The sequence below is a fragment of the Arachis ipaensis genome, chromosome B05 (assembly GCF_000816755.2).
Source record: "Arachis ipaensis cultivar K30076 chromosome B05, Araip1.1, whole genome shotgun sequence".
Classification (NCBI taxonomy): domain Eukaryota; kingdom Viridiplantae; phylum Streptophyta; class Magnoliopsida; order Fabales; family Fabaceae; genus Arachis; species Arachis ipaensis.
This window is the reverse complement of record NC_029789.2, coordinates 53,099,243-53,110,712: the sequence shown is the minus strand read 5'-3', so window position 1 is coordinate 53,110,712 and position 11,470 is coordinate 53,099,243.

Sequence of the window (11,470 nt, the reverse complement as noted above, 5' to 3'; positions counted from 1 at the left end):
TCATAATTGTCAAGATATGGTTATTAGACAAGGATAGTGACCTCAATTCCCATGTCTAGCCAAGAGTTGCTTTTATCATTCATATTTAAAAACCCAAAAATCCTAATTACTTTGTCTTAGTTATAGTTACTTGTTTAGTTTAGAGTAGAATTATATTGGATGTTATCTTATTAGTTTGGAATTGCTCACATCTTGCTTTAGTCACTTGAATTAGTTTCTTGCACTTCAAGATTACTTGCTTGTTAGGATTCCTAGTTTAATTTCTTGCTCATGACTTGCAACCCCGGATTTCTAACCAGTGTTGATGCACATGTTTGCCCATTCCTTGTGAGACGACCCGAGGCTTGAATACTTCGGTTACTTTTATTGGGGTTAAACTTGTGACAACCAATTCCTTCGAAATTTGATTTGCGGATTATTTGTCGGTTGAGGGCTATACTTGCAACGCGAAAATCTTGTGAATTTCCTTACCGATGGTATCTGTGCCATCACGCACCCCCCTACATTTTCATTCTGCGCATGCGCACGAGTCCCTGTGCGTGCACACACATGGTCATTCTTCTTTTAAAAAAAAAAGAAGAGAAGTGTTCCGTGCGTGCACACATCCTTGTGCACACGCACAGGTCTTGAGACCCTCTCTGCCAGCGGCGCTCGCACGTCTTGTGCGTATGCACGGGTTGCGGTCTGGGCAATAATGAGGAAGAGTGCCCTATTTCGCCAGCCCCATTCCCTCTCTTCTCTCTCTCTCTCTTTTTTCTTTTTGCTGCTGCTACCCTACCACTCCCACCCGACCACCACCGACCGCCGCCGCCGCCGGAGCCACCACTACCGCCACCATCTATCTTTCTCTATTTCTTCTCTTTTCTTTTTCTTCTCTTCTTTCTCTTCTTTCTTCTTTCTTCCTTCTTTCTTCTTCTCTTTTTCTTCTCTTCTCCGGCAAAGCTCCGTCGCCGTGACCTCGCAGTGGCTAACACAAGTGCCACTGTTACCTATCTTTTTTTTTTCCTATTCTTCATCTTTTCAATTTTCTTGTTTTAATCTTATTGGTTATGTTTAGTTGCTTGCTTAATTTCTGTTTTCTTGATTTAACTTTAGTTATTTAGGTTTGCTTGATTGTTTGTCTATTGCATTGCAAGTGTTCAATTTTGACTTATGGGTTGTTGATGTTCGAATTTTTGCTTGACTTTGATGCATTTGTGCACCGCATACCATGTGTTTGTTTAAATGCCTGAATGAATGTTTTGTTTAATTCATATGTTGTCATGACCATATGTGTTAGACTATATCCTTCTTTGGTATTCTAATTAAGAATTCTGCACTTTTGAATGATTATGATGTTATCTTAGATTGAAATTTCAATAATGTACTTGTTTAATGCTTTGAGTTGCTAGCACCAAGTTGAGATGAAAAGTGACATTTGACTTCTTTTTAGTGAAATTTTTACTAAGTACATATTGAATTTAACGAATTGAATGAAATTGCTTGTTCATCATGATTTTTAAGTTAATATAATCACATCACAAGGTATTTGCTCCTTGTTAATGCTTTGCATTTGTTTGAGTTGACTTGACTTGATTCGTATCAAGACTTGTCACTTTTTGTAACAAGCACCTTCCCATGTGATTATTGCCTTATTCTTAAGGATGAATAGGTAGTTTTTCTTCATCATTGCATTGGTTTTTTTTTGTTGTGCTAATTTACATCACTTTTGCTCTTTCACTTGCACACCTTCAATATCCAATATTTTCTAAATTCAAGTCACTCTTGTTGTAATTGCCTAAGCTTGCTTGTATTTAATTGATGCTCATTCATTGCTTGCATCTTAGGCCATCTAATTGAGGAACTCATTCTTATTTTTTTTTGATTATGTGGATGCCACTTTAACCGGCCGTTGTGTGTATTCTACACCACTATACAAACTTCCTCAATTAGATGCTTATTTACTCTCTCCTTTACCTTTTGTGCTACTTGTCCTATGATTCCTAATTATACTTTATTTATTCTTTTTGAGGATGAGACAAAAAGGCAAGGAGTCGGGAGAGGAAGAGGACACCGACAATGGAGATGCCGAGCATACAGTGGACTTGGCAATCTCCACATAACCCAAGCCCCCGCATCCGCCAACCGAAGGTGGAGGAACTTAAAGACATTCTCCCCGGATCGTGTTCGTGCACGGAGGACCGTGCAACACTTAAGTGTGGAGGAGGATTCGTCATTTTGGGGCGTAAACTTTCTTTTCCGAACACTTTGCACTTTATTTTTGTTCTCTTTTATTATATTTCTTGTAGATATTTTAGAGTGCTTTTGATTGTTGCATTGCATTTTCTTCTAGTATATATATCTTAGCTTATGGATAGTTTATTTCTAGTTATTGCATGTTGCATTTTTACATCTTTTTCTTAGTATATATTTTATAGATAGAAGTTGTGATTGGATGATGTGAATAGTATAGCACCTAGTTCAATTTTGTCCTAATTGTTCATGTTAATTTTTGCTTGTTGAAAATTAGGAAAAGAACTAGGAAATTTTGAAAAAAATTTGCATCCATCACAACATACATACATATAGGAAATAATTTTGGTGAAAAAACAACAAGGATTTCTAAGAATTTTGTTTTTAAGGCATTCTATTGAATTAATTTGAAAATTTATTTTTAAACTTTCTTGAATGAATTTTTGTGGAACATAGAAGAGAGATAGAACAAACAACCCTGTGAGTTGTTGAGCCTATAATGAATGGTTGCACATTATAACCACAATGTTCGTTCTTGTGTGCTATATCTCTTCTATGATTGTGATCTTGGTTTTGCTCGATTCTTTATTTCTGATGTTTGATGTTTTGAATTGCATTGAGCATGATTGAGGCCATCTTTGATAAAAGCTTACTTTGCCCATATAGCCTACCCTTTGCATCTACCATTGTTAACCCCTTTTGAGCCTTATTTACCCTCTTGTTCTTGACATTAGCACGTCACAACCTTAAGCAGAAAACCATGATTTACCTTGGACTGTATCCTTGATTAGCTTAGGTTGAAGGATTGTGTTTCATTTAAGTATGGGGGAGTTTTGGGAAACATTGGTAGTGAATGAAAATGTTTAAATTTGGGTATTTTATTAAAAATTTTGAAAAATGAGAACAATCATGTATGAACTACTAAAACCATATGCATTTCCATTTCAAAAAAACAAAAAAAAAACATCATCATCATGTAAAGGGGATGAAAGTTACCCCAAAGAAAAGAAAAATGAATAAGAAATGCATATGCGATGTGGATGATAAATCATACATAAGTGTTTGTGAAAAAGAAATGATGGAAGGTTAGGATTGCATTTTATTTTGATTTGGTTGGTATAGGTTGAGCTGGATACTTAAACTAATCAAGGATTCAATCATTTTAGTCCACTTTGCCATATCTATCCCACCTTTACCCTAACCCCATTACAACCATGTGAAGTCCTCATGATAATTGTATTCATGCATCACTTGTTATTGATTGTTAGATGAAAAGCAATCCTTTGAAAACATGATTAGAAGAGACTTGAGTGATTAAAACCTTAGACACCGAGTGATTAGAGTGCATACACACCTAGTGAGGGTTCAATTACTCAATTCTATGTTCCTCCATCTCTTATCATGTATTCTTGCAAGTTGCTTCATTTTGATGTCTTGAATCAATTCTTTAAATTTTTGATTGCATTGAGTTATTTCTTTGCCTAGCCCTATATGTCTATACACTTGCTTGGAATTTGATTGTTGCTTTCACCAAATCAATAGGACATTATAGATAGATAGATACATATAGTATATACATACTTGCATGCACATAGGTAGTTGCATTCAATAAGTTGTTTCCCTTTTGATCATTCTCCTTGTTGGTTTAGCATGAGAACATGCTATTGTTTAAGTGTGGGAGAATTGATGAGTCCATATTTTCCGATATATTTTAGCTTGATTTGAGTGGATTTCATCACATAAACCTACACTTAAGCACCATAATAGCATACTTTGGTGTTTGATCCCTAAATTGAACCTAAATGTGAAAACATGCATTTTTGTGCTTGAAATGAGCAATTTAATTCCATTTTTATTCCATTTGATGCCATGACATATTTGCTGAGTGATTTCAAGCCTTGGAGGCAAGAATGGATAGCCAAAAGTGGAAGAAAGCATGTACAAGGGAGAAAACATGAAGAAAACAAGGAGAGTGCTATATAAAGGGAATTCAACACATATGAAAATAAAGCTTTCATTAGGTTAGATTAGGTAGAAAATGCATTAGAAGTAGGAGTAGGAGTAGAGTAGAAAATGCTCTCTTAGGGTTTAATTTTTATCTCCATTGTAGCATTTTATAGTCAAGCTTGATCTTTGATTTCACTCCTCTTTATTGTAAGTACTCTTAATCTTCTCTTTAATTACATCACTTTTGCCTTTATGTTCTTATGGTTCAAGTTACTTTTGTTCATATTGCAATTTTGAGTTTCTTGAAGTTTTGATTGATGAATTTAATGTTTTATGCTTTCTTTATGTTTCTTTGGATGTTTATTGTTGATATTGTTGATAGTTGGTTATAGCTTTCTATTTTTCCTTGTAATTTTCCATGTTTTGGTTTTATGCACACAAGGTGTTTGTGAAAATGCCAATTATGAGTTTTGAGTAGATTTTCCCACCTTGGCTTGTGGTTTGAGTTCCTAGGATACTAGAGTCATAATGTACGACATTTAGTGGTAATTATTGGGTAGTTAGTTGACTCTTGTTTCCATTGACGCTAGCCTTTTATCAACTAGTTTGGTAAGTTGGCTAGGACTTATGGGTTAAGGTCAATTATGCTTGCTTGACTTACTCCTCGATGTTTGGGGTTAACTAGGCAAGATTGACTCATGATAATTACCATAGTTGTGGTTATGGCGATGATAGGATTCTTAGATCCTCATTCCCAAGTCAAGGCTCTTTTATTGCATTCATAGCATTTTCACTAGTTTTGACCTTGCTTTCTCTTTACTTACATTAATTCACAATTTTGATCATTGCTTAGTTCTTTCATTACTTTAGTTCTTTTAATATTTCGTTCTTCGATTCAAAAATCCCTTTTTGTCCTCTACAACTGAAAGAGAAACACTCTCCAATTGCATCCTAGGAAAGAACGACCCGAGGTTGAATTACTCTTGATCTCGGTTTATAATTGATTTGAAATTAAACTTTAGTGGAGGATTATTTGTTGGTCTAGGCTATACTTGCAACGAGAATCTATGTTTAGTGAAATTCTAGACTAACAATAGTTTTCCCATCAGCTTCTATTCCGTAAGCAAGTCGGAATGGTGATTCTCCGGTGGTAGAGTGTGGTGTTGTCCGGTATGCCCATAGGACTTGCGGGAGCTCTTCAGCCCAAGCTCCCTTGGCGTCCTGTAGTCTTCGTTTTAACCCGGCCAGTATGACTTGTTGGCGGCTTCCACCTGTCCGTTGGCTTGTGGGTGTTCTACAGAGGTGAACTGGTGCTTGATTTTCAAATCAGCCACCAGGTTCCTGAAGCCTGTGTCGGTGAACTGAGTGCCATTGTCTGTGGTAATAGAGTATGGGACCCCAAACCTTGTGACAATGTTTCTATACAAGAATTTCCAACTTCTTTGGGCGGTGGCAGTGGCTAAAGGTTCATCCTCGATCCGTTTTGTGAAATAGTCTATTCCTATAATAAGGAACTTGACTTGCCCTGATCCCTGAGGGAATGGTCCGAGGAGGTCGAGCCCCCACTTTGTGAATGACCAGGGTGAAGTTACACAAATGAGTTCTTCGGGTGGTGCGATGTGAAAGTTGGCGTGCTTCTGACATGGGGGGCAAGTTTTGACGAACTCTGTTGCTTCCTTTTGCGAAGTCGGCCAGTAAAAGCCAGCTCGGAGTACCTTTTTGGAAAGAGCTCGCGCCCCGGGGTGGTTGCCGGACATGCCACTGTGGACTTCCTCAAGAACTTCCCTTGTAGCAGAGGTCGGGACGCATTTTAGGAGGGGTGTAGAGATTCCTCTCTTATATAGGACGTCGTGCACTATAGTGTAGTACTGCGCTTCTCGTACTAGCCTTTTTGCCTCCTTTTTATCCACAGGGAGTGTTTCAGATTTGAGGTAACTAATTATGGGAGTCATCCACCCTTGGTCCTGGTTTGATATGCTTAAGACCTTCTTTTCTTCCGATGTTGACGGATTTTGTAGTGTTTCCTGGATGAGGCTTCTATTATTGCCCCCTGGTTTGGTGCTGGCTAGTTTTGAAAGGGCATCTGCTCGGGCATTTTGTTCCCGAGGTATATGTCGAATCTCATATCCCCTAAATTGTCCGAGTTATTCTCTGGTTTTGTCTAGGTATTTCTTCATGATGGGATCCTTAGCCTGGTAGCTCCCTTCTATTTGTGAGGTGACTACCTGTGAATCACTGAAAATGGTAAGCTTCGGAGCTCCTACCTCCCTAGCTAGCTTCAAACCAGCCAGTACGGCCTCATATTCAGCTTGGTTATTTGAGTCGGGGAACTCGAACTTTAACGAGAACTCGATTTGGGTTCCCTGATCACTCTCTAAAATGATGCCTGCGCCACTCCTAGTTTTGTTCGAGGAGCCATCCACGTAAAGGCTACACTCTGTGGGGGTGCCCGAGGTGTCAGTGTACTCTACGATGAAGTCGGGCAGGTACTGAGACTTGATAGCTGTCTGGGCTTCATACTTGAAGTCGAAATCGGATAACTCGACTACCCATTGTAGGATTCTTCCGGCTAAGTCTGTTTTCTGTAAGATACCCTTTATGGGTTGGTTGGTCCATACTCTAATGGTGTGAGCTTGAAAGTATGGTCAGAGTCATCGGGGAGTAAGTATAAGGGCGTAGGCAAACTTTTCTATCTTTTGATAGTTCAATTCAGCCCCTTGCAAAGCCTTACTGATGAAGTAGAAAAGTTGTTGCCCGTTTTTGTCTTCTCTGACTAGTGCCGGGGCTATCGCCCGATTTCCTACAGCAAGGTATAGGATTAATTCTTCATTTTCCCTAGGTCGGGTTAAGATGGGTGGTTGCCCCAAAAATGTCTTGAAGTCTTGAAAAGCTTGTTCACATTCTGGGGTCCATTCAAATCTTCTTCCTTTCCTTAGTGTTGCGTAGAAAGGGAGAGATCTCAAGGCCGATCCAGCTAGGAACCTAGACAGAGCCGCTAGTCTTCCATTGAGCTACTAGACTTCTTTAACACAGGTCAGACTTTTCATGCGAAGTATGGCCTGGCATTTATCTAGGTTTGCTTCGATTCCTCTTTGGGTGAGCATGAAGCCCAAGAATTTGCCAGCTTCTACCGCAAAAGTGCATTTTGCGGGGTTAAGTCTCATCCCATGCTTTCTTATGGTGTTGAACACTTCAGCGAGGTCGGATAGCAACGTTTTCTCCCTTTGTGTCTTTACCAGCATGTCATCTACATAAACCTCCATCAGTTTTTCAATGTGATTGGCGAAAACTTTGTTCATCAGTCTCTGGTATGTGGCTCCTGCATTTTTGAGTCCGAAGGGCATGACTATGTAGCAGTTGTTTGCTTTTGGGGTTAAGAATGAGGTTTTCTCCTGGTCAGGTTGATACATTGGGATTTGATTGTATCCCAAGTAAGCATCCATGAAGGAGAGGTATTTGTATCCCGATGAAGCGTCGACTAGTGTGTCTATATTCGGAAGTGGGTAAGGATCTTTTGGGCACGCTTTGTTGAGGTCGGTGTAATCAGTGCACATTCGCCACTTTCCATTTAACTTTTTGACCAATACTACATTGGCTAGCCATAATGGGTACTTTACCTCCCTTATGAACCCTGCCTCTAGCTAGGCCTGTACCTACTCCTCTACGGCTTGCGACCTCTCTGGGCCGAGCTTCCTACGCTTTTGTTGCACTGGCCGAGACCCGGATATACGGCTAACTTATGACACGTTAATCCGGGATCAATACCGGGAATGTCGGCAGCCTTCCATGCGAAGAGGTCAGAGTTGTCTTTTAGGAGCTTTGTTAGCAGCTCCTTTAGGTCTCCATTTAGTTTTACCCCTATGTTTGTTGTTTTGCCTTAAGCGTCTCTAATTTGAACTTCTTCGGTCTCACCTTCTGGATGAGGGCGGAGTTCTTCGCGAGCTCGGATTCCCCCGAGTTCTATAGTATTAGTTTCCTTTCCTCTGGGGTCGCCTTTGAGGTTCAGAATTTCGTTGTAACAGCGTCGCGCAAGTTTTTGGTCCCCCTTTATGGTGGTGATCCCTTCTGGAGTCGGGAACTTCATGCATAGGTGTGGAGTAGAGACCACCGCGGTGAGCTGATTTAGCATTGTCCGACCTATGAGGGCATTGTATGCGGAGCTCACGTTGACTACAATGTAGTCTATACTCAGTGTTCTAGATTGTGTTCCTTTTCCAAATGTTGTGTGTAATGGGATGTACCCAAGTGGCTGGATTGGAGCATCTCTGAGCCTGAATAAAGTATTTGGATATGCTCTGAGCTCTTTCTCTTGTAGGACGAGCTTGTCGAAAGCGGATTTGAACAGAATATCCGCGGAGCTTTCTTGGTCTACCAATGTTTTGTGGAGATTGGCATTGGTGAGTATGATGTTAATGACCACGGGGTCATCATGCCCCGGGATGATGCCTGTGGCGTCCTCTTGAGTGAAGGTAATAACGGGGAGGTCGGGTGACCTGTCCCCTTCTCCGACATGATATACCTCTTTGAGGTGTCTCTTGCGGGATGATTTAGAGATCCCTCCTCCTGAAAATCCTCCATTTATCATGTGAACATGTCTCTCAGGGATGTGAGGGGGACATTCTGCTCGTCCGACCTCTTCATCCTTTCTTCTCTTTTTTGGTTCATCCGCTCTATTGGCTAAGAACCGATTTAATCTCCCTTCTTATGCCAATTGTTCTATGACATTCTTTAGGTCGTAGCATTTATTGGTAGAATGCCCGTAGATTCGGTGGTATTCACAATACTCTGTCCGACTTTCTCCTCTCTTGTGTTTAATCAGGCGAGGTGGTGGGATCTTTTCAGTGTTGCATATCTCCTGGTAAACGTCCACGAGAAACACCCAAAGAGGGGTGTAGTTATGGTACTTTCTGGGTTTCTCAGTAGGTTGGTCTTCTTTCTTCCTAGACTCTTTATCCTTGTCCCGAGGTGGGTAGGAGAATCCAGTCTTGGAGGTTTCTCCTAATCGGAAGTTCTCTTCCATATTAATGTATTTTTCCGCCCGTTCTTGAACCTCGTTGAGAGATGTTGGATGCTTTTTGGATATGGAGTGACTAAAGGGTCCTTCTCGTAGGCCATTGATGAGACCCATGATAGCTACTTCTGTTGGAAGACTTTGTATGTCCGGACATGCTTTGTTGAATCTTTCCATGTAGTTGCAGAGGCTTTCCCGATCTCCTTGCTTAATCCCTAGTAGGCTTGGAGCATGCTTGGCTTTGTCTTTTTGGATGGAGAATCTAGCTAAGAATTTCTTGGCGAGGTCATCGAAGCTTGTTATCGACATTGGCGGCAAGCTGTCAAACCACTTTATTGCCGTCTTTGTCAAAGTGGTCGGGAAGGCTTTACAAATGGATTGCATCTGAGGCATCCGTAAGATACATTCGACTTCTGAAATTGCTGAGATGATGGCTTGAATCAGATGTACCGTCATACAGGGTCATGTCGGGGGTTTTGAAGTCCTTTGGAACTTTAGCCTTCATGATCTCTTTTGTGAATGGATCTTGGTCCTTGTGAGGGCTATCTTCGCGGCTGGATCGGGTGGTCTTAGTTTTGAGGTCGGCTTCGAGCTTTAGGAGCTTGTCCTCTAGCTCTCGACGCCGTCTTGTTTCTCTCCGGAGGTCTCTCTCGGCCTCTCGCTGCCGCTCAGCTTCCTGTTCGAGCTGTTTAAGGCGATCCTGTTGTCTCCCTTGGATTAAGGTGTTTCCTTTGATGCAGCATCCGTGTTCTTATGCGGCGTTCTCTCTTCCAAACCGGAGTCATGATCGTTGTCAGGATTGTCTGCCATGACGGTGAGATGACTTCCAGGTTCCCCGGCAACGACGCCAATGTTCCAAGGGTTACCTGAAACTGAAGGTCGATCCCGGATGAGATCTTCGGGTGTGATCGGAGCTGTTGGGTCCGACTTGCCAGATCTTGAAATGCTTGCTTGATCCTTGGTCACCGGAGGGTGGTGGTACCTGCAAGAGACTCCGATGCTTAAGTTAGCATGGGCTTTAGGTAGTTTTTTGTGTAGAATCAGAGTATGAGTTATACCTGGGTGCTCTAGTGTATTTATAGTAGTGTGGAGTGACCTTCCTTAAGATAAGTTTAGTTATCTTATCTTTGGCCGACCGCCTTCTAGTGGGCGGTGATTCTTCTTTTTGGGGCCTCTTTGGGCCTTTCCTGGGTCTCAGTGCGTTTGTCCGAGCTCTTTAACGAAGAGGTCGGCGATGGCCAACCTTTCATGAGGTTGGTCCTTTTGTCGCCCTCCAACCTGATCTTATAGCTCTGATTGATGTATGAACACTATCTCAGAGACAATGCAACAAATAAAAACTAACCTTGGTCTCTAAATTGTTTCATTGCTCTAGAAAATTGAAGAACATTTCCGTTACCATATACTACTATTAGAAAAGGTGGATACTGTTTCGCCAAAGAATTTGATAGTCTCAAAACGTTTAAATTATTAAATGGTCCTAATAATAAAATATGTTTTTCTAAATTTTTTACTAATGATTAAATATTCATTATTTAATTGTATTTATTAATTGACCTTTTATATGTTATTTAATTTTAAACTCAACTCTTTATTTTATAAATTATTATTCTATTAATCATCATTTATGTTTTCATAGCTGTACCTTAACAATTAGCTGAAAATCAATCGATTAGCTCAATTTCAGTGTAATCATCTTGGATCATGTGCTTGATCGTCTGTGATTCGAGAGCCACTGCCTCGTCAACCTCAAATGCCCCGCCAGCAAGATCCTTGCGAAGGTGATTGAATATTGCAAGAAGCACGTCGATGCTGCTGCTTCCGAGGAGAAGCCATCCGAGGAGGATTTCAAGATGTGGGATGCTGAATTCGTTAAGGTCAATCAAGCCATGCTCTTCGATCTCATTCTGGCTGAAAACTACTTGAACATCAAAAACCTCTTGGATCTTACTTGCCAGACAGTGGCAGACATGATCAAGCAAGACTTCGGAGGAGATTTGCAAGACATTCAATATCAAGAACGACTTCACCCTAGAGGAGGAGGAGGAAATCCGCCACGAAAACCAGTGGGTGTTTGAATGATATTGATTTGTTGCTGCTTCTACTGCATGCATTTATCCTGTTAAAAAATATATTTTGTTAGTAAAACTATTTAATTATCTAGACACTTTGGACCCTCAAAACCGGAGATTACTGTTTCCATTTATCCTGTTCCTTTATAATTGCAAGGTTTATAAGTTTTGTTTCTTCTAAACACTACCCGATGTGAGGCTTGTATAT